The sequence below is a fragment of the Solea senegalensis genome, linkage group LG16, assembly GCF_019176455.1.
Source record: "Solea senegalensis isolate Sse05_10M linkage group LG16, IFAPA_SoseM_1, whole genome shotgun sequence".
Taxonomy (NCBI): Eukaryota; Metazoa; Chordata; class Actinopteri; order Pleuronectiformes; family Soleidae; genus Solea; species Solea senegalensis.
Window position 1 is genome coordinate 4,641,913 of NC_058036.1, and position 21,661 is coordinate 4,663,573.

The 21,661-nt window shown below is 40.0% G+C and overlaps 1 long non-coding RNA gene across 1 annotated transcript; it reads left to right on the top strand.

Moving 5' to 3' along the window:
- The first annotated feature begins 3,461 nt into the window (after nucleotides 1–3,461).
- Nucleotides 3,462–4,017, top strand: LOC122783068. The gene is made up of 2 exons (XR_006362000.1): nucleotides 3,462–3,537; nucleotides 3,625–4,017. It is a non-coding gene; the product is annotated as an uncharacterized LOC122783068 (long non-coding RNA).
- Nucleotides 4,018–21,661: the final 17,644 nt, after the last annotated feature.

The window sequence follows — 21,661 nt, forward strand, 5'->3', positions numbered from 1 at the left end:
GGGTTCGAATCTTACCTGAAGTGAATGTTTACCTCATTACTGTATTGCTTGTTTTGAATTGACTGGCAAACAGTCCAGGGTGAACCCCGCCGATGAACCCATGACAGCTGAGCTTGACACAGCAACCCCCACGACCTTCCAGTGGAGGACAAAGTGGTTGACGATTGATGGACTGTGGGAGGAAGCCAGAGAACCCGGAGAAAAGCCGCGCACACACGGGGAGAACATGAAAAACTCCAGAAAGATGCTCGTTCCATATGGGTCTCGAACCGAGGTCTTCTTGTTTCAAAGGCAAGAGCACTAACCACTACACCAACTGTTTGGCCCATTATGGAGGCCATGTATCCTTAAATACTTCATCAGTCTGAGGTCTTTCTGAAGTCATGTTTGTGCTCATCTGTTATTGAAAGTCGTCCAACGTTAAAGAAGAAGTGTGTGAGGACCAATAGCTCACGTGGTTCAGACAAAGACTGGAGCTCCTGAGGTCAGAGGTTCAAATCTTAGATGAAGCAACTTTTTAAGCCCAATATTCTACACAGAGAGTGAATAGGTGTGAGAAAACCTGAGGATGAGCGTGGACAGTTAGCTCAGCTGGTTAGAGAGCAGCCTTTCAGTCCTGATGTTGCCGGTTCAATTCCTTTATAGGTCAAGGTTTAAGGTTCCACAGCCAAAGTGAGGACTCAAAAACACCCGGAGCTCCTTCCCAAAGCGCAGAAGGGTTCGTGGCGTGGTGGGTTGGTTCGCAACCGCAAGGTTGTGCCAGTCCGGCTGTGGCTGGTTCAAATCCAGCATGCTCCGAACACTTGGCCCCGGCGCCGGGGCCAAACTGCGCGCTCTCACTGCGATTGTGTGGTGGGGGGCTGGGGCTGGGCTGTGCTCCCCCGGCCCCCGGTACAGATGACAGCAGGGGGTTATACCATTTTATTTCACATTTTTGGCCAAAAAAAAGCCATAAAGACACACAAAAAAATGATAGGGGTTCACTCCCAGGACTGTTGACCACACAGTTGGGTCCAGGTGTCCAGTAACTGCTGCTTAAAAAATGATGAGCACATGAATGAGACTTCTGTGTGATTAACGTGTTCACTTCATTTTTACATTGTTAACAAGTGAAAACTGTGGACGAGTCAAAGTAGCAACATTCAATCAATAAATACACCATTAAATAATGACTCACATGTGTCTCACATTCATTCATTCACATTGGAATTAAATACATAAATGCCTCATTATTAAATGCGTCATTCATTCATTCATTCAAATACCAAGTTCATTTGATGTAAAAACAACATATAGAATGACTTGACTATATAATGAATGATGTCATGGTCGTGCGTTGCATGATGAATTGATTTTTTGTGTCAAAATCAACCTCAAATCAATTGATGATGCAACACAGGACCATGACATCATTCATTCAATAGTCAAGTCATTCTATATGTTGTTGTTTTCACATTAAATGAATTGAGTATTTGAATGAATGAATGAATGACACATTTAACAATGAGACATTTCGGTATTTAATTCCAATGTGAATGAATGAATGAATGTGAGACACATGTGAGTCATTATTTGATGGTGTATATATTGACTGAATGTTGCCACTTTGACTCGTCCACAGTTCTCACTTGTTAACAATGTAAAAATGATGTGAACACATTAAACAGAGGCTCTGTTGACAAGTGCTGTTAACGTCCGTTTGAGGGGATGAAATCACAGGTGAAAGAGTGATGGTTTGCTCCAGAAAATGTGCTAAACACAAGTGTAAATGCGACGAGTCTCTGATGCGTCTCCAACGTAAAACTGCGTCCATACAATAGTGCGACTTTTCCAGCTAATGTAGTTGTGGTTGCTACGGTTACACACAGGATGTGACGCTGTTTAAGATAATTATTAGTAGAAAAACGAATACAGTGAAATATGGCGTATTCTTTTTTTTTAGTGTATTTTTTTTTTTTACTGATGTTACAAATAAACATCATTAAGAATTATCCAAATAAATGAACATTTCAGTCCACTAGATGGTGCCAAGTGCTCACTTTCACGAGCGCTGTTGTCTCAGTATATCGCAAATGTCACGATAAAACGCATCATGGTGTCTCAGATGATTATTTAAAAAAATATAAAACAAGTAGAGATGCAACGATTACTGCACAATTAAACCATTACTAAATTAATTGTCAAATACTTTAATAATCGATGAATTGTTTTTTTGTTTTATTACAAATGTTGAACATTTTCCAGTTTCTTTGTTCCTTTTAATAAAGAAAGAGAAATGAAAGGTGTGTGTGTTTACATGTGGAGCAGTGACGTCACATTAGCATTAGCATTAGCAGATGTAATCTGAACACCTGTGATCAGATCCCTCAGGTCGGATGTTAACAGCAGGTGTGAACAGAGCGTCAACAGAACATCTAAGAAATGTGCGGATCATTTTTAAGCAGCAGTTACCACACACCTGTCCCCGCTGCTCCTCGTCCTCCTCCTGGTCCTGGCTCCTGGCTCCTGGCTCTTGGCTCCTGGGTCCTGGTCCTGGTCCTGCTCCAAACAAAGTTGTAGATCAGTTACAAAGACTTTAAAAATCCTGAAAACATTTGTAAAATCTCAATATTTAACAGAGGATTCTGATGTATTTAGTGAGGACTGTGAATGACTTGAAAACACATGAACTGTGCCTTTAACGGCAGCTGTTTGAAGGTTTGCAGTCAGAGGACATGATGAGACAAAGCAGTGTCCACTTTAAAGTGTTCAAATGAGCTCACTGCAGTAAATGAGTGAAGAAATGTGAGGAAAACACAGGAAAACCTTTTTATTGTCAACTATATATTGATCCATATCAACACAGACACTTTTATTTTGAAATTCTACTAAACCACTGCTCCTCAACAGTTTCTTTTACTTAATCTGCCCCCTACTGGCCAGACTAGATACTCATTCTGAACAGTTTTAATGGTCTATTGACAGTTTGTGTTGAGGACATTCTTTGACATATGTGGACAATTTATATTTAAACGTTTTTGAGGACATACTACACTCGGAAAGTTCATATTTGGACAGTTTTGACGACGTTACTGTCACATTGACAACACACGTGTGTTTGCTGCGGCGCAGTGACGTCACGTTAGCATTAGCAGGTGTAACCTGAACACCTGTGGTCGGAGGTGAACAGCAGGTGTGAACAGAGCGTCAACAGAGAATCTAAGAAATGTGTGGATCATTTTAAACTGCAGTTACCACGTTTGTTCACATGTTTGTCCACATGTTTGTTCCCGCTGCGCCTCGTCCTCTCGCTGTTTCTGTCTCTGCGTAGAAGAAGCTCCGCCTCCAACAAAGGAAGTGGAACATTCCAAATAGATCGACACAGAGGGGAGGAGTGGAATGTACCAAGTCACGGAAACTACATAAAGGCTTTTAAATCAGTGTGTGTTTGTGCAGGAGCAGCTCCACATTTGTAATTAATCAACGTTCATGTCCTCGCTGGACAAATAAAAGAAAAATGGCAGCTGAAATTGTGAGAAGGGTCCAGCTGAGGGAAGGGTAAGAATGGATAAAAAAAAAACCAACAAATGTTGATATTGAACACTGTATGAATAGTCATTATTTGTATACATTAAATCAATGAAGTGTGGTTTATTAACCTGAGAAGAGGACATGAGTGCAGAGGAGGAGCCCAGCTTTCTCAATACAGCTTTCTTGTCAGGTAGCTTAAGTCTTTTGAACTTTCTACAGAAGAAGATGTTGTTGTTGTGCCCACTATCACCACAGATACCACATACCTCATCAAGCTCTTCTTTCTTTGTGGTTTTTGTTGAAGCAATCTTCCTGTCATACGTCTTGTCTGAACGATCTGATTTCTCCATTTTCTCCACAGTTCTGAGCTGTTCGAGTCTCTCTAGTATTTCTTCTTGACTTTTCAGGAACTTCAAGAGCATGTCAAAGTGGTTGTCTGATGTGACATTGTTTCTGGGTTCAAACATGAACATCAACCAGTCTCTTTTAATAAAGTCAGGCAACTTACTTTCAATGGATTTAATTACCAGTGGGTTATTTATGGCTCCAGAGTTTCCTAACTCTGTGAGATCTGCTAAGGCCTTCTCCACTCACTGTATGAGGTTGATGACCTTTCTGGGCTGGTTCCCCTTCACATGTGGCATCTTCTCCAGCTCTTCAAGGATTTCCACAGTGATGGTTGACTTGTTGCCATATCTGTTTTCCAGGACTCTGAACATGTCATTGGCATTGGTGTAGGTTGAAAGCCTGAGGTCCTTTGAGATTCTGTCATCCACGCTCTCCAAAAGTAGAATTTTCTTAACTTCAGTTGATCCTCCACAGTGTCCACGGTGCTTCCAGCGTCCTCTCCAGTGTCCACCGTGACTCCAGTGACCTCTACATTGTCCACCGTGACTCCAGCGTCCTCTCCAGTGTCGACCGTGACTCCAGCGTCCTCTCCAGTGTCCACGGTGACTCCAGCGTCCTCTCCAGTGTCCACGGTGACTCCAGCGTCCTCTCCAGTGTCCACGGTGACTCCAGCGCCATGTATCTTTACTATAGTACGTTGTCATTCTGAGTCCAACATGGATCTCTTTTGGAAGTTGTGGACATTTCCTTTCACACATCATCAGCCACACAGATCCTTCCTCTCTCAGTCAGACTTACACTTGTGCTCATAAGTTTACATACCCTGGGAGAATTTATGATTTCTTGGCCATTGTTCAGAGAATATGAATGATAACACAAAAACCTTTCTTCTACTCATGGTTAATGGTTGGGTGAAGCTATTTATTGGCAAACAGCTGTGTTTACTCTTTTTAAATCAAAATGACAAAAGAAAGTACCCAAATGACCCTGATCAAAAGTTTACATACCTCAGTGACTTTGACCTGATAACATGCACAAAAGTTGACACAAACAGGTTTGAATGGCTAATCAAGGTTCCCATGCTCACCTGTGACCTGTTTGTTTGTAATTAGTGTGTGTGTGTATAAAAGGTCAGTGAGTTTCACGTTTATATAATTAGCACTTTATACAATATAGTATCACGTTTATATAATTATCACGTTTATATAATTATCATGATTATATAAATATCACGTTGATACAATATAGTATCACGTTTATATAATTATCACGTTGATACAATATAGTATCACGTTTATACAATTATCACATTTATACAATATAGTATCACGTTTATATAATTATCACGCTTATATAATTATCAATACAATATAGTATCACGTTTATATAATTATCACGTTGATACAATATAGTATCACGTTTATATAATTATCACGTTGATACAATATAGTATCACGTTTATATAATTATCACATTTATACAATATAGTATCACGTTTATATAATTATCACGTTCATATGATAACGTGATACTGACCCGCAAAAAATTCCACTGTGAACACGCTTCTGTACAATGTAACGTTTTGAATCATTTCATTAATTTTTGCAAACTTCCAACATCATGGCAACCTGTATGTTATAAAAAGGTGTGTTTAATATAGGCCTACATTTATTGAACATGACATTTATTTGACATGTTATTCAACTGGACAGAACAACGATTAGAACTAATAATAAAGTTCTACTTGATCATGTTTTTAACCTAAAATCCAGTGCTGGCGTGGTCCAGCTGGTGGTGGACAGATGTTAAGTAGACGAGATCTGCTGAGTGCGTCATTAAGCAGATGTGACCTCTTTCCAGGAAGATATATGAAACATTGGTATCTGAATCAAACCCAGCCAGTTGGACATCAACAAAAGCACTGAAACCCTTGCTTCTGCACAGGAAGTTGTAGAACTTTCAAATCCATGTCATGAATACAAGTAATGAATGATATGTGGTTTTTATTTGTATGCATAGCAGACAATTATCTATTTACATGTTTCTAAAAGTTGTGGGCTGACACAAAGTCCTCACTCTCTAAGGCTTTCCAGTTTGAGCCTCGCTTCCTTGGACATGTGGCACTGTGTTATCTCGCTGATGAGACAAAATAACGAAGTCATCAATGACACTCCCATACATTATGGGATGTAAACTGTTGTGAAAAGTGGATGAACAGTTTCCTAAATGATCAGTTCACCTCAGTTCCACATGTGTCCATGTCTTTGTCTTTGTCCAGGGAGATGAGAGTACAGCTGCACGGACATACATCAATGATTCAGATTTCAGATTGTGTTGGACAGTGAGCGTGTGTTAAAAGGAGACATATGCAGTCATATACAACATGTTGTCTACAAATCAGTGTCAGTGTCTGGTATCTCACCTCTGTATGATTGAAGCCACACGATCTGCACTCTTCTCATCTGTCTGTGGACTTTCAACCACTCCAGACAACAAGTGCATCACCTGGTCCACTTGGTCATCATCTTCAAAAAGAATGAAGACCCTGTCGTCCTTCTTGGTCCAGGGAGACACAATGTTGGCTCTGATGATTTTCTATAAATAAATTATAGGTGTTTAGTTTGGTTATTCCTATATAAATAGACAAAGACCACACACACACAATGCCATGGTCACTCACCTTAAGGTTTTACAACATACCTTCATCCTGAGTAATGACATGAACAGACAACTGGACTCACATGGTTGCTGTTTGTGATGAAGTACTTTGAATAAGACATTTTCTTTCCCTGATCATTTGCACTTCCTGTCTTTGAAGACGTGTCCTCTTGTTTGACCGCAGTAACATCACTGCTCTAAATGGACACACACATACAGTAAGTCTGACTGAGAGAGGACGGATCTGTGTGCTTGATGATGTGTGAAAGAAATGCTGAGACTCACCACCTCTGGCACCTGTAGACCATCATCACAATCACAATTGTTCCAGCATGTCTCAAATGCAAATGTCAACAACTTCCAAAAGAGATCCATTTTGAGCTCAGAATGACACAGTACTATAGTAAACATACATGTTTGTTTCTGATGGTCTGCTGTGGTCCCTGCACAAGCTTTGCGTAGCTCCCCTTTGTTTGGCAAATGTGGCATCTCCTCAGCTCAGGGCTCCATCTGTAAAAGTAGTGTTGCTCTATAAGAGAATGTTAACATTTAAAATGAAATTGTATTTCCTATTTTTAACATGGAAAAATATTTAATCCAGAATCAAGTAGTAATGACCTGGATTGCATTTCACTGTCCTAAAATATATGCAGGCTAACTGAAATGAATCAAATAACACTGTTGACCGTGATTTCTAAACATGAAAAAATATTATTCATCATCAAATCTTTAATCTTAACAATTGTAGAACTGAGTTTTCAAATTAGCAAAGCTGTGTGCAACTTCTCAGAGTCATTTAACGATTAAACAAACAGATAAATACTAATATATAAAGAGCATATAGTTTATCTTATACGTTTCTTGGTTGAAAATGAGACGCCCTGTCTCAATGGTATAACCTGTACATATAACGCTATCATTGCAGCGTGCAGACATGACTGGTTAATAAACCACACTTCATTGATTTCATGTAAACAAATAATGACTATTCATACAGTGTTCAATATCAACATTTGTTGGGCTTTTTTCATCCATTCTTACCCTTCCATCAGCTGGACCCTTCTCACAATTTCAGCTGCCATTTTTCTTTTATTTGTCCAGCGAGGACATGAACGTTGATTAATTACAAATGTGGAGCTGCTCCTGCACAAACACACACTGATTTAAAAGCCTTTATGTAGTTTCCGTGACTTGGTACATTCCACTCCTCCCCTCTGTGTCGATCTATTTGGAATGTTCCACTTCCTTTGTTGGAGGCGGAGCTTCTTCTGCGCAGAGACAGAAACAGCGAGAGGACGAGGAGCAGCGGGAACAAACATGTGGACAAACATGTGAACAAACGTGGTAACTGCAGTTTAAAATGATCCACACATTTCTTAGATTCTCTGTTGACGCTCTGTTCACACCTGCTGTTCACATCCGACCACAGGTGTTCAGGTTACACCTGCTAATGCTAACGTGACGTCACTGCTCCACAGCAAACACACGTGTGTTGTCAATGTGACAGTATGTCGTCAAAACTGTCCAAATATGAACTTTCCGAGTGTAGTATGTCCTCAAAAACGTTTAAATATAAATTGTCCACATATGTCAAAGAATGTCCTCAACACAAACTGTCAATAGACCATTAAAACTGTTCAGAATGAGTATCTAGTCTGGCCAGTAGCAGGTTAGCTGCTGCTAATGTGACGTCACTGCTCCACACGTAAACACACGTACATGTTTTAAAAAAGTGACTTAGTGTCAAATATGTCATTATGTAGTATGACGTCATACTGTCAACAACTGTCCAAAATGTCCTCGTATAATATGCAGAGGTGGGTAGAGAAGCCAAAAAAATGACTCAAGTAAAAGTACTGTTACTGTAAGATAATAATTACTCAGGTAGAAGTAAAATAAAAGTACTCTAAGAGTACAAAAGTATGAAAAGTGTGAAAAGACGACTCAAGTACTGAGTTTCTCAGTTTCTATTTTGTACACAAATAGTACAAAATAGACACAACATAATATAAAACAACAATGTTCAAATGTTAAATAATAATATTCTAAATAAAACAATAAATACGGCCTTTAAAATAGGAAGAGAAATAGATTGCGCATGTAATAAAAAAGTAACGACCGTCACTTAGCCAAATGGAATGGCGTAAAAGTAACGTTCTTTCGTTTAAATTACAAAAAGATCCAAAAAGTTACTCATGTATTTGTAGTTGCGTAAAAACTATGAACTGTCTAAAAGTGTCCGAGTATAGTATGTCCTAAAAAAAATATCTTTATTATTAGTAAACTGTCAAAAATGTCCAAATATAGTACATCAACAAAAAATGTCACTATACCAATAAACTGTTTAGAATGAGTATCTAGTCTGGCCAGTAGGGGGCAGATTAAGTAAAAAAAACAGTTGAGGAGCAGTGGTTTAGTAGAATTTCAAAATAAAAGTGTCTGTGTTGATATGGATCAATATATAGTTGACAATAAAAAGGTTTTCCTGTGTTTTCCTCACATTTCTTCACTCATTTACTGCAGTGAGCACATTTGAACACTTTAAAGTGGACACTGCTTTGTCTCATCATGTCCTCTGACTGCAAACCTTCAAACAGCTGCCGTTAAAGGCACAGTTCATGTGTTTTCAAGTCATTCACAGTCCTCACTAAATACATCAGAATCCTCTGTTAAATATTGAGATTTTACAAATGTTTTCAGGATTTTTAAAGTCTTTGTAACTGATCTACAACTTTGTTTGGAGCAGGACCAGGACCAGGACCCAGGAGCCAAGAGCCAGGAGCCAGGAGCCAGGACCAGGAGGAGGACGAGGAGCAGCGGGGACAGGTGTGTGGTAACTGCTGCTTAAAAATGATCCGCACATTTCTTAGATGTTCTGTTGACGCTCTGTTCACACCTGCTGTTAACATCCGACCTGAGGGATCTGATCACAGGTGTTCAGATTACATCTGCTAATGCTAATGCTAATGCGACGTCACTGCTCCACATGTAAACACACACACCTTTCATTTCTTTCTTTATTAAAAGGAACAAAGAAACTGGAAAATGTTCAACATTTGTAATAAAACAAAAAAACAATTCATCGATTATTAAAGTATTTGACAATTAATTTAGTAATGGTTTAATTGTGCAGTAATCGTTGCATCTCTACTTGTTTTATATTTTTTTAAATAATCATCAGAGACACCATGATGCGATTTATCGTGATATTTGCGATATACTGAGACAACAGCGCTCGTGAAAGTGAGCACTTGGCACCATCTAGTGGACTGAAATGTTCATTTATTTGGATAATTCTTAATGACGTTTATTTGTAACATCAGTAAAAAAAAAAGATACACTAAAAAAAAGAATACGCCATATTTCACTCTATTCGTTTTTCTACTAATAATTATCTCAAACAGCGTCACATCCTGTGTGTAACCGTAGCAACCACAACTACATTAGCTGGAAAAGTCGCACTATTGTATGGACGCAGTTTTACGTTGGAGACGCATCAGAGACTCGTCGCATTTACACTTGTGTTTAGCACATTTTCTGGAGCAAACCATCACTCTTTCACCTGTGATTTCATCCCCTCAAACGGACGTTAACAGCACTTGTCAACAGAGCCTCTGTTTAATGTGTTCACATCATTTTTACATTGTTAACAAGTGAGAACTGTGGACGAGTCAAAGTGGCAACATTCAGTCAATATATACACCATCAAATAATGACTCACATGTGTCTCACATTCATTCATTCATTGGAATTAAATACAGAAATGTCTCATTGTTAAATGTGTCATTCATTCATTCATTCAAATACTCAATTCATTTAATGTGAAAACAACAACATATAGAATGACTTGACTATTGAATGAATGATGTCATGGTCCTGTGTTGCATCATCAATTGATTTGAGGTTGATTTTGACACAAAAAATCAATTCATCATGTAACACACGACCATGACATCATTCATTATATAGTCAAGTCATTCTATATGTTGTATTTACATCAAATGAACTTGGTATTTGAATGAATGAATGAATGACGCATTTAATAATGAGACATTTATGTATTTAATTCCAATGTGAATGAATGAATGTGAGACACATGTGAGTCATTACTTAATGGTGTATTTATTGATTGAATGTTGCCACTTTGACTCGTCCACAGTTTTCACTTGTTAACAATGTAAAAATGAAGTGAACACGTTAATCACACAGAAGTCTCATTCATGTGCTCATCATTTTTTAAGCAGCAGTTACTGGACACCTGGCCCCAACTCTGTGGTCAACAGTCCTGGGAGTGAACCCCTATCATTTTTTTTTGTGTGTTTTTTATGGCCAAAAAATGTGAAATAAAATGGTATAACCCCCTGCTGTCATCTGTACCGGGGGCCGGGGGAGCACAGCCCAGCCCCAGCCCCCCACCACACAATCGCAGTGAGAGCGCGCAGTTTGGCCCCGGCGCCGGGGCCAAGTGTTCGGAGCATGCTGGATTTGAACCAGCCACAGCCGGACTGGCACAACCTTGCGGTTGCGAACCAACCCACCACGCCACGAACCCTTCTGCGCTTTGGGAAGGAGCTCCGGGCGTTTTTGAGTCCTCACTTTGGCTGTGGAACCTTAAACCTTGACCTATAAAGGAATTGAACCGTCAACATCAGGACTGAAAGGCTGCTCTCTAACCAGCTGAGCTAACTGTCCACGCTCTTCCTCAGGTTTTCTCACACCTATTCACTCTCTGTGTAGAATATTGGGCTTAAAAAGTTGCTTCATCTAAGATTTGAACCTCTGACCTCAGGAGCTCCAGTCTTTGTCTGAACCACGTGAGCTATTCGTCCTCTTCTTCTTTAACGTTGGACGACTTTCAATAACAGATGAGCACAAACATGACTTCAGAAAGACCTCAGACTGATGAAGTATTTAAGGATACATGGCCTCCATAATGGGCCAAACAGTTGGTGTAGTGGTTAGTGCTCCTGCCTTTGAAACAAGAAGACCTCGGTTCGAGACCCATATGGAACGAGCATCTTTCTGGAGTTTTTCATGTTCTCCCCGTGTGTGCGCGGCTTTTCTCCGGGTTCTCTGGCTTCCTCCCACAGTCCATCAATCGTCAACCACTTTGTCCTCCACTGGAAGGTCGTGGGGGTTGCTGTGTCAAGCTCAGCTGTCATGGGTTCATCGGCGGGGTTCACCCTGCACTGTTTGCCAGTCCATTCAAAACAAGCAATACAGTAATGAGGTAAACATTCACTTCAGGTAAGATTCGAACCCCCGACCATAGGAACGCCAGTCCTTGTCCGAACCATGTGAGCAAGTCATCCTTGTATGCTATTTCATCCAATTTGGAAGCCTTTCAATAATAGCACTCATGACTTCAAAAAAACGTGAGACTGATGAAATATTTAAGAACGTCTGTCCCTCAACATGGACAGCATGGTTGGTGTAGTGGTTAGTGCTCTTGCCTTTGAAACAATAAGACCTCTGTTCGAGACCCATGTGGAACAAGCATCTTCCTCGAGTTTTTCATGTTCTCCCCGTGTGTGCGCCGCTTTTCTTCGGGTTCTCTGGCTTCCTCCCACAGTCCATCAATCGTCTACCACTTTGTCCTCCACTGGAGGGTCGTGGGGGCTGCTGTGCCAAGCTCACCTGTCATAGGGTCATTGGCGGGGTTCACCCTGGCCTGTTTGCCAATCCATTCAAAACAAGCAATACAGTAAACATTCACTTCAGGTAAGATTCGAACCCCTGACCATAGGAACGACAGCCCTTGTCCGAACCATGTGAGCTAGTTGTCCTTGTATGCTTTTTCGTCCAATTTGGAAGTCTTTCAATAATAGAACGCATGACGTCACAGACCTCAGCCTTATGAAATATTTAACAACGTCTGTACCTCAACATGGACAGCGTGGTTGGTGTAGCGGTTAGTGCTCTTACCTTTGAAACAAGAAGACCTCGGTTCAAGACCCATATGGAACGAGCATCTTTCCGGAGTTTTTCATGTTCTCCCCGTGTGTGCGCGGCTTTTCTCCGGGTTCTCTGGCTTCCTCCCACAGTCCATCAATCGTCAACCACTTTGTCCTCCACTGGAAGGTCGTGGGGGCTGCTCTGTCAAGCTCAGCTATCATGGGGTCATCGGCGGGGTTCACCCTGGACTATTTGCCAGTCCATTCAAAACAAGCAATACAGTAATGAGGTAAACATTCACTTCAGGTAAGATTCGAACCCTGACCATAGGAACGCCAGTCCTTGTCCGAACCATGTGAGCTAGTCATCCTTGTATGCTTTTTAATCCAATTTGGAAGCCTTTCAATAATAGCACTCATGACTTCAAAAAAACGTGAGACTGATGAAATATTTAAGAAAGTCTGTCCCTCATCATGGACAGCGTGGTTGGTGTAGTGGTTAGTCCTCTTGACTTGGCAGGGAGAAGACTTGGGTTCGAGACCTGTTTGCAACACAGATCTTTCTGCAGTTTTTCATGTTCTCCCTCTGTGTGCGTGGATTTTCTCTCTACAGTCCAGGGTGAAGCCCGCCTATGACCCTATGACAGCTGAGCTTGGCACAGCAGCCCCCACGACCCTCCAGTGGAGGATAAAGTGGTAGATGATTGATGGACTGTGGGAGGAAGCCAGAGAACCCGGAGAAAAGCGGCGCACACACGAAAAACTCGAGGAAGATGCTCGTTCCACATGGGTCTCGAACCGAGGTCTTATTGTTTCAAAGGCAAGAGGACTAACCACTACACCAACCATGCTGTCCATGATGAGGGACAGACGTTCTTAAATATTTCATCAGTCTCACGTTTTTTTGAAGTCATGAGTGCTATTATTGAAAGGCTTCCAAATTGGATGAAAAAGCATACAAGGATGACTAGCTCACATGGTTCGGACAAGGACTGGCGTTCCTATGGTCAGGGGTTCAAATCTTACCTGAAGTCAATGTTTACCTGATTACTGTATTGCTTGTTTTGAATGGACTGGTCAACAGTCCAGGGTGAACCCCGCCGATGACCCCATGACAGCTGAGCTTGACACAGCAACCCCCACGACCTTCCAGTGGAGGACAAAGTGGTTGACGATTGATGGACTGTGGGAGGAAGCCAGAGAACCCAGAGAAAAGCCGTGCACACACGGGGAGAACATGAAAAACTCCAGAAAGATGCTTGTTCCATACGGGTCTTGAACCGAGGTCTTCTTGTTTCGAAGGCAAGAGCACTAACCACTACACCAACCACGCTGCCCATGATGATGGACAGATGTTGTTAAATATTTCATAAGGCTGAGTTCTGTGACGTCATGAGTTCTATTATTGAAAGACTTCCAAATTGGATGAAAAAGCATACAAGGACAACTAGCTCTTGTTCAGACAAGGATCGCGTTCCTATGGTCAGGGGTTCGAATCTTACCTGAAGTGGAAATTTACCTCATGACCGTATTGCATGTTTTGATTGGACTGGCCAACAGTCCAGGGTGAACACCGCCTACGACCCTATGACAGTTGAGCTTGGCACAGCAGCCCCCACGACAAAGTGGTGGGAGGAAGCCAGACAATGTGGAGAAAAGCCACGTTCTCACACGGGGGGGAGAACATGAAAAACTCCACAAAGATCCTTGTTCCAACTGGGTCTCGAACCCAGGTCTTCTTGTTTCTAAGGCAAGAGCACTAACCACTACACCAACTGTTTGGCCCATTTTGGAGGCCATGTATCCTTAAATACTTCATCAGTCTGAGGTCTTTCTGAAGTCATGTTTGTGCTCATCTGTTATTGAAAGTCGTCCAACGTTAAAGAAGAAGTGTGTGAGGACGAATAGCTCACGTGGTTCAGACAAAGAAAGGAGTTCCTGAGGTCAGAGGTTCAAAACTTAGATGAAGCAACTTTTTAAGCCCAATATTCTACACAGAGAGTGAATAGGTGTGAGAAAACCTGAGGAAGAGCGTGGACAGTTAGCTCAGCTGGTTAGAGAGCAGCCTTTCAGTCCTGATGTTGACGGTTCAATTCCTTTATAGGTCAAGGTTTAAGGTTCCACAGCCAAAGTGAGGACTCAAAAACACCCGGAGCTCCTTCCCAAAGCGCAGAAGGGTTCGTGGTGTGGTGGGTTTGTTCGCAACCGCAAGGTTGTGCCAGTCCGGCTGTGGCTGGTTCAAATCCAGCATGCTCCGAACACTTGGCCCCGGCGCCGGGGCCAAACTGCGCGCTCTCACTGCGATTGTGTGGTGGGGGGCTGGGGCTGGGCTGTGCTCCCCCGGCCCCCGGTACAGATGACAGCAGGGGGTTATACCATTTTATTTCACATTTTTTTGGCCAAAAAAAAGACAAAAAAAACACACAAAAAAATGATAGGGGTTCACTCCCAGGACTGTTGACCACAGAGTTGGGTCCAGGTGTCCAGTAACTGCTGCTTAAAAAATGATGAGCACATGAATGAGACTTCTGTGTGATTAACGTGTTCACTTCATTTTTACATTGTTAACAAGTGAAAACTGTGGACGAGTCAAAGTGGCAACATTCAATCAATAAATACACCATTAAGTAATGACTCACATGTGTCTCACATTCATTCATTCACATTGGAATTAAATACATAAATGTCTCATTATTAAATGCGTCATTCATTCATTCAAATACCAAGTTCATTAGATGTAAATACAACATATAGAATGACTTGACTATATAATGAATGATGTCATGGTCGTGTGTTACATGATGAATTGATTTTTGTGTCAAAATCAACCTCAAATCAATTGATGATGCAACACAGGACCATGACATCATTCATTCAATAGTCAAGTCATTCTATATGTTGTTGTTTTCACATTGAATGAATTGAGTATTTGAATGAATGAATGAATGACACATTTAACAATGAGACATTTCTGTATTTAATTCCAATGTGAATGAATGAATGAATGTGAGACACATGTGAGTCATTATTTGATGGTGTATATATTGACTGAATGTTGCCACTTTGACTCGTCCACAGTTCTCACTTGTTAACAATGTAAAAATGATGTGAACACATTAAACAGAGGCTCTGTTGACAAGTGCTGTTAACGTCCGTGTGAGGGGATGAAATCACAGGTGAAAGAGTGATGGTTTGCTCCAGAAAATGTGCTCAACACAAGTGTAAATGCGACGAGTCTCTGATGCGTCTCCAACGTAAAACTGCGTCCATACAATAGTGCGACTTTTCCAGCTAATGTAGTTGTGGTTGCTACGGTTACACACAGGATGTGACGCTGTTTGAGATAATTATTAGTAGAAAAACTAATATAGTGAAATATGGCGTATTGTTTTTTTTAGTGTATTTTTTTTTTTAACTGACGTTACAAATAGACGTCATTAAGAATTAACTAAATAAATTAACATTTCAGTCCACTAGATGGTGCCAAGTGCTCACTTTCACGAGCGCTGTTGTCTCAGTATATCGCAAATATCACGATAAATCGCATCATGGTGTCTCAGATGATTATTTAAAAAAATATAAAACAAGTAGAGATGCAACGATTACTGCACAATTAAACCATTACTAAATTAATTGTCAAATACTTTAATAATCGATGAATGTTTTTTTTGTTTTATTACAAATGTTGGACATTTTCCGGTTTCTTTGTTCCTTTTAATAAAGAAAGAGAAATGAAAGGTGTGTGTGTTTACATGTAGAGCAGTGACGTCACATTAGCATTAGCATTAGCAGGTGTAATCTGAACACCTGTGATCAGATCCCTCAAGTCGGATGTTAACAGCAGGTGTGAACAGAGCGTCAACAGAACATCTAAGAAATGTGCGGATCATTTTTAAGCAGCAGTTACCACACACCTGTCCCCGCTGCTCCTCGTCCTCCTCCAGGTCCTGGTCCTGGCTCCTGGCTCCTGGCTCCTGGTTCTGGTCCTGCTCCAAACAAAGTTATAGATCAGTTACAAAGACTTTAAAAATCCTGAAAACATTTGTAAAATCTCAATATTTAACAGACAGCAGCATGTGCATTTCACCACGAATGTTACCGCCCCACCAGTAAGTTTACTTCGAGAGCTCCACCTTAGCTCCACCTTGTCCCTGCGAGAGTGCAGGCGAGGGAGGAAGAGCGGTATTATGTCAACGCGGAGGGACAAGTGTGCTGTTGGTGGCTGCACAGTGGAGCACAGTGTTTTACACAAACTTCCAGCCTCAGAGGATTTTATATATGAAGCTAATGTGCCGGATAAAGTCAGCAAACGTGTGTTTGTGTGTTCGCACCACTTCACATCAGACTGCGGCCAGCGGTTGCCTTATTTAGTCAGGGGACGTATTTCACAGACGTACAAACACACACATTGTTGGCAATGACATGTACAATTGGAAAACAGCGGTGCTGCACTCTCTGTGGAAATCAGTTAAAAAGACATAGGGACAGCACCGCAGATCGCCAGCGGCGAGCTGCATAAACAGCTGCTGTGTGTGACTGATTGCCAGCTCCGGAGCATACAGTCACCGGTCTGCTCGCCGCACCACGCTGGCGATCAGCGGTGGCGAGGTCTCCGGAGCACAGTCACTGGTCTGATACAGTAGCATACAGCGGCAGTTTATTCAGCCCACCGCGCGCCGCTGGTGATCAGCGGTGGCGATCAGCGGTGCTCTCCCAAGTGTTTTTAACTGATTTACAGTTGGGCACTGTTCGGCTCGATCCTTATGTAGGACGTCTCTTCCTGTGACGGCACACTCGCTGTTTCCTGCGCACGCTGCCATGTTGATATTGTCAGAGAACTAGTGGAGGGAGGGGGAGAGAAATGGAGCTGAGCAAGTGAGCGCTGTAAAGAGGACAAATCAGACACCCCTGGAAGAAGTGGGTGTGTGTTTGCCTGGGTCTCATTTGCATATAAAGGGACCATGCACGAAAACCGAGCGTTCTGAAAAGGGCGGGTTTAGCAGGGTTATTGAACTGCTATGATGCTTCATCCTTATGGTATTTTGACCAAAGCATGTCACTGACATGTTCATTAGGACACCAGGGAACTATTTTAATGGGGGAAATAGGGTATAATATGTCCACTTTAAAGTGTTCAAATGTGCTCACTGCAGTAAATGAGTGAAGAAATGTGAGGAAAACACAGGAAAACCTTTTTATTGTCAACTATATATTGATCCATATCAACACGGACACTTTTATTTTGAAATTCTACTAAACCACTGCTCCTCAACAGTTTTTTTTACTTAATCTGCCCCCTACTGGCCAGACTAGATACTCATTCTAAACTGTTTTAATGGTATAGTGACATTTTTTGTTGATGTACTATATTTGGACATTTTTGACAGTTTACTAATAATGATACTTTTTTAGGACATATTATACTCGGACACTTTTAGACAGTTGATAGTTTAACTTTTTACGCCACTACAAATACATGAGTAACTTTTTGGATTTTTTTTTTGAGTAGTTTTATTGCAACGTACTTTTACTTTTTCTTGAGTATATATTTGAAGAAAGAACGTTACTTTTACGCCGTTCCATTTGGCTAAGTGGCGGTCGTTACTTCATTTTTTAAAATCTTTTTTTATTACATGCGCAATCTATTTCTCTTCCTATTTTAAAGGCCGTATTTATTGTTTTATTTAGAATATTATTATTTAACATTTGAACATTGTTGTTTTATATTATGTTGTGTCTATTTTGTACTAGTTATGTTGGTCTGAATATTTCAAAAATAAATCCGGAGAAACTCAGTACTTGAGTGCTTGAGTCGTCTTTTCACACTTTTCATACTTTTGTACTCTTAGAGTACTTTTATTTTACTTCTACCTGAGTAATTATTATCTTACAGTAACAGTACTTTTACTTGAGTCATTTTTTTGGCTTCTCTACCCACCTCTGCATATTATACGAGGACATTTTGGACAGTTGTTGACAGTATGACGTCATACTACATAATGACATATTTGACACGAAGTCACTTTTTTAAAACATGTACGTGTGTTTACGTGTGGAGCAGTGACGTCACATTAGCAGCAGCTAACCTGCTACTGGCCAGACTAGATACTCATTCTCAACAGTTTTAATGGTCTATTGACAGTTTGTGTTGAGGACATTCTTTGACATATGTGGACAATTTATATTTAAACGTTTTTGAGGACATACTACACTCGGAAAGTTCATATTCGGACAGTTTTGACGACGTACTGTCACATTGACAACACACGTGTGTTTGCTGTGGCGCAGTGACGTCACGTTAGCATTAGCAGGTGTAACCTGAACACCTGTGGTCGGATGTGAACAGCAGGTGTGAACAGAGCGTCAACAGAGAATCTAAGAAATGTGTGGATCATTTTAAACTGCAGTTACCACGTTTGTTCACACGTTTGTTCACATGTTTGTCCACATGTTTGTTCCCGCTGCTCCTCGTCCTCTCGCTGTTTCTGTCTCTGCGTAGAAGAAGCTCCGCCTCCAACAAAGGAAGTGGAACATTCCAAATAGATCGACACAGAGGGGAGGAGTGGAATGTACCAAGTCACGGAAACTACATAAAGGCTTTTAAATCAGTGTGTGTTTGTGCAGGAGCAGCTCCTCATTTGTAATTGATCAACGTTCATGTCCTCGCTGGACAAATAAAAGAAAAATGGCAGCTGAAATTGTGAGAAGGGTCCAGCTGAGGGAAGGGTAAGAATGGATAAAAAAACCCAACAAATGTTGATATTGAACACTGTATGAATAGTCATTATTTGTATACATTAAATCAATGAAGTGTGGTTTATTAACCAGACAGGGCGTCTCATTTTCAACCAAGAAACGTATAAGATAAACTATATGCTCTTTATATATTAGTATTTATCTGTTTAATCGTTAAATGACTCTGAGAAGTTGCACACAGCTTTGCTAATTTGAAAACTCAGTTCTACAATTGTTAAGATTAAAGATTTGATGATGAGTTAGTTCATGTCATTACTCAGGATGAAGGTATGTTGTAAAACCTTAAGGTGAGTGACCATGGCATTGTGTGTGTGTGGTCTTTGTCTATTTATATAGGAATAACCAAACTAAACAACTATAATATATTTATAGAAAATCATCAGAGCCAACATTGTGTCTCCCTGGACCAAGAAGGACGACAGGGTCTTCATTCTTTTTGAAGATGATGACCAAGTGGACCAGGTGATGCACTTGTTGTCTGGAGTGGTTGAAAGTCCACAGACAGATGAGAAGAGTGCAGATCGTGTGGCTTCAATCATACAGAGGTGAGATACCAGACACTGACACTGATTTGTAGACAACATGTTGTATATGACTGCATATGTCTCCTTTTAACACACACTCACTGTCCAACACAATCTGAAATCTGAATCATTGATGTATGTCCGTGCAGCTGTACTCTCATCTCCCTGGACAAAGACAAAGACATGGACACATGTGGAACTGAGGTGAACTGATCATTTAGGAAACTGTTCATCCACTTTTCACAACAGTTTACATCCCATAATGTATGGGAGTGTCATTGATGACTTCGTTATTTTGTCTCATCAGCGAGATAACACAGTGCCACATGTCCAAGGAAGCGAGGCTCAAACTGGAAAGCCTTAGAGAGTGAGGACTTTGTGTCAGCCCACAACTTTTAGAAACATGTAAATAGATAATTGTCTGCTATGCATACAAATAAAAACCACATATCATTCATTACTTGTATTCATGACATGGATTTGAAAGTTCTACAACTTCCTGTGCAGAATCAAGGGTTTCAGTGCTTTTGTTGATGTCCAACTGGCTGGGTTTGATTCAGATACCAATGTTTCATATATCTTCCTGGAAAGAGGTCACATCTGCTTAATGACGCACTCAGCAGATCTCGTCTACTTAACATCTGTCCACCACCAGCTGGACCACGCCAGCACTGGATTTTAGGTTAAAAACATGATCAAGTAGAACTTTATTATTAGTTCTAATCGTTGTTCTGTCCAGTTGAATAACATGTCAAATAAATGTCATGTTCAATAAATGTAGGCCTATATTAAACACACCTTTTTATAACATACAGGTTGCCATGATGTTGGAAGTTTGCAAAAATTAATGAAATGATTCAAAACGTTACATTGTACAGAAGCGTGTTCACAGTGGAATTTTTTGGGGGTCAGTATCACGTTATCATATAAACGTGATAATTATATAAACGTGATAATATATTGTATGAAAGTGATCATATAAACGTGATACTATATTGTATCAAAGTGATAATTATATAAACGTGATACTATATTGTATAAACGTGATAATTATATAAACGTGATAATATATTGTATAAACGTGATAATTATATAAACGTGATAATATATTGTATAAAAGTGATCATATAAACGTGATACTATATTGTATAAACGTGATAATTGTATAAACGTGATACTATATTGTATCAACGCGATAATTATATAAACGTGATACTATGTTGTATCAACGCGATAATTATATAATGATAATTATATTGTATCAACGTGATAATTATATAATCATGATAATTATATAAACGTGATAATTATATAAACGTGATACTATATTGTATCAACATGATAATTATATAAATGTGATAATTATAAAAATGTGATACTATATTGTATAAACGTGATAATTATATAAACGTGATACTATATTGTATCAACATGATAATTATATAAACGTGATAATTATATAAACGTGATAATTATATAAACGTGATTATATATCGTGATCACCTGATAATTATATAAACGCGATACTATATTGTATAAATGCGATAATTGTATAAAGTGGATAATTATATTGTATAAACGGATAAATTATATGCACTTGATACTATATTGTATAAACGTGATAATTATATAAACGGATACTTTATTGTATCAACATGATAATTATATAAACGTGATAATTATATAAATGTGATACTATATTGTATCAACGTGATAATTATATAAATGTGATACTATATTGTATAAACGTGATAATTATATAAACGTGATACTATATTGTATAAACGTGTTAATTATATAAACGTGATTCTATATTGTATAAACGTGATAATTGTATAAACGTGATACTATATTGTATAAAGTGCTAATTATATAAACGTGATAATTATATACACTGGAGAGGACGCTGGAGTCACGGTGGACACTGGAGAGGACGCTGGAGACACGGTGGACACTGGAGAGGACGCTGGA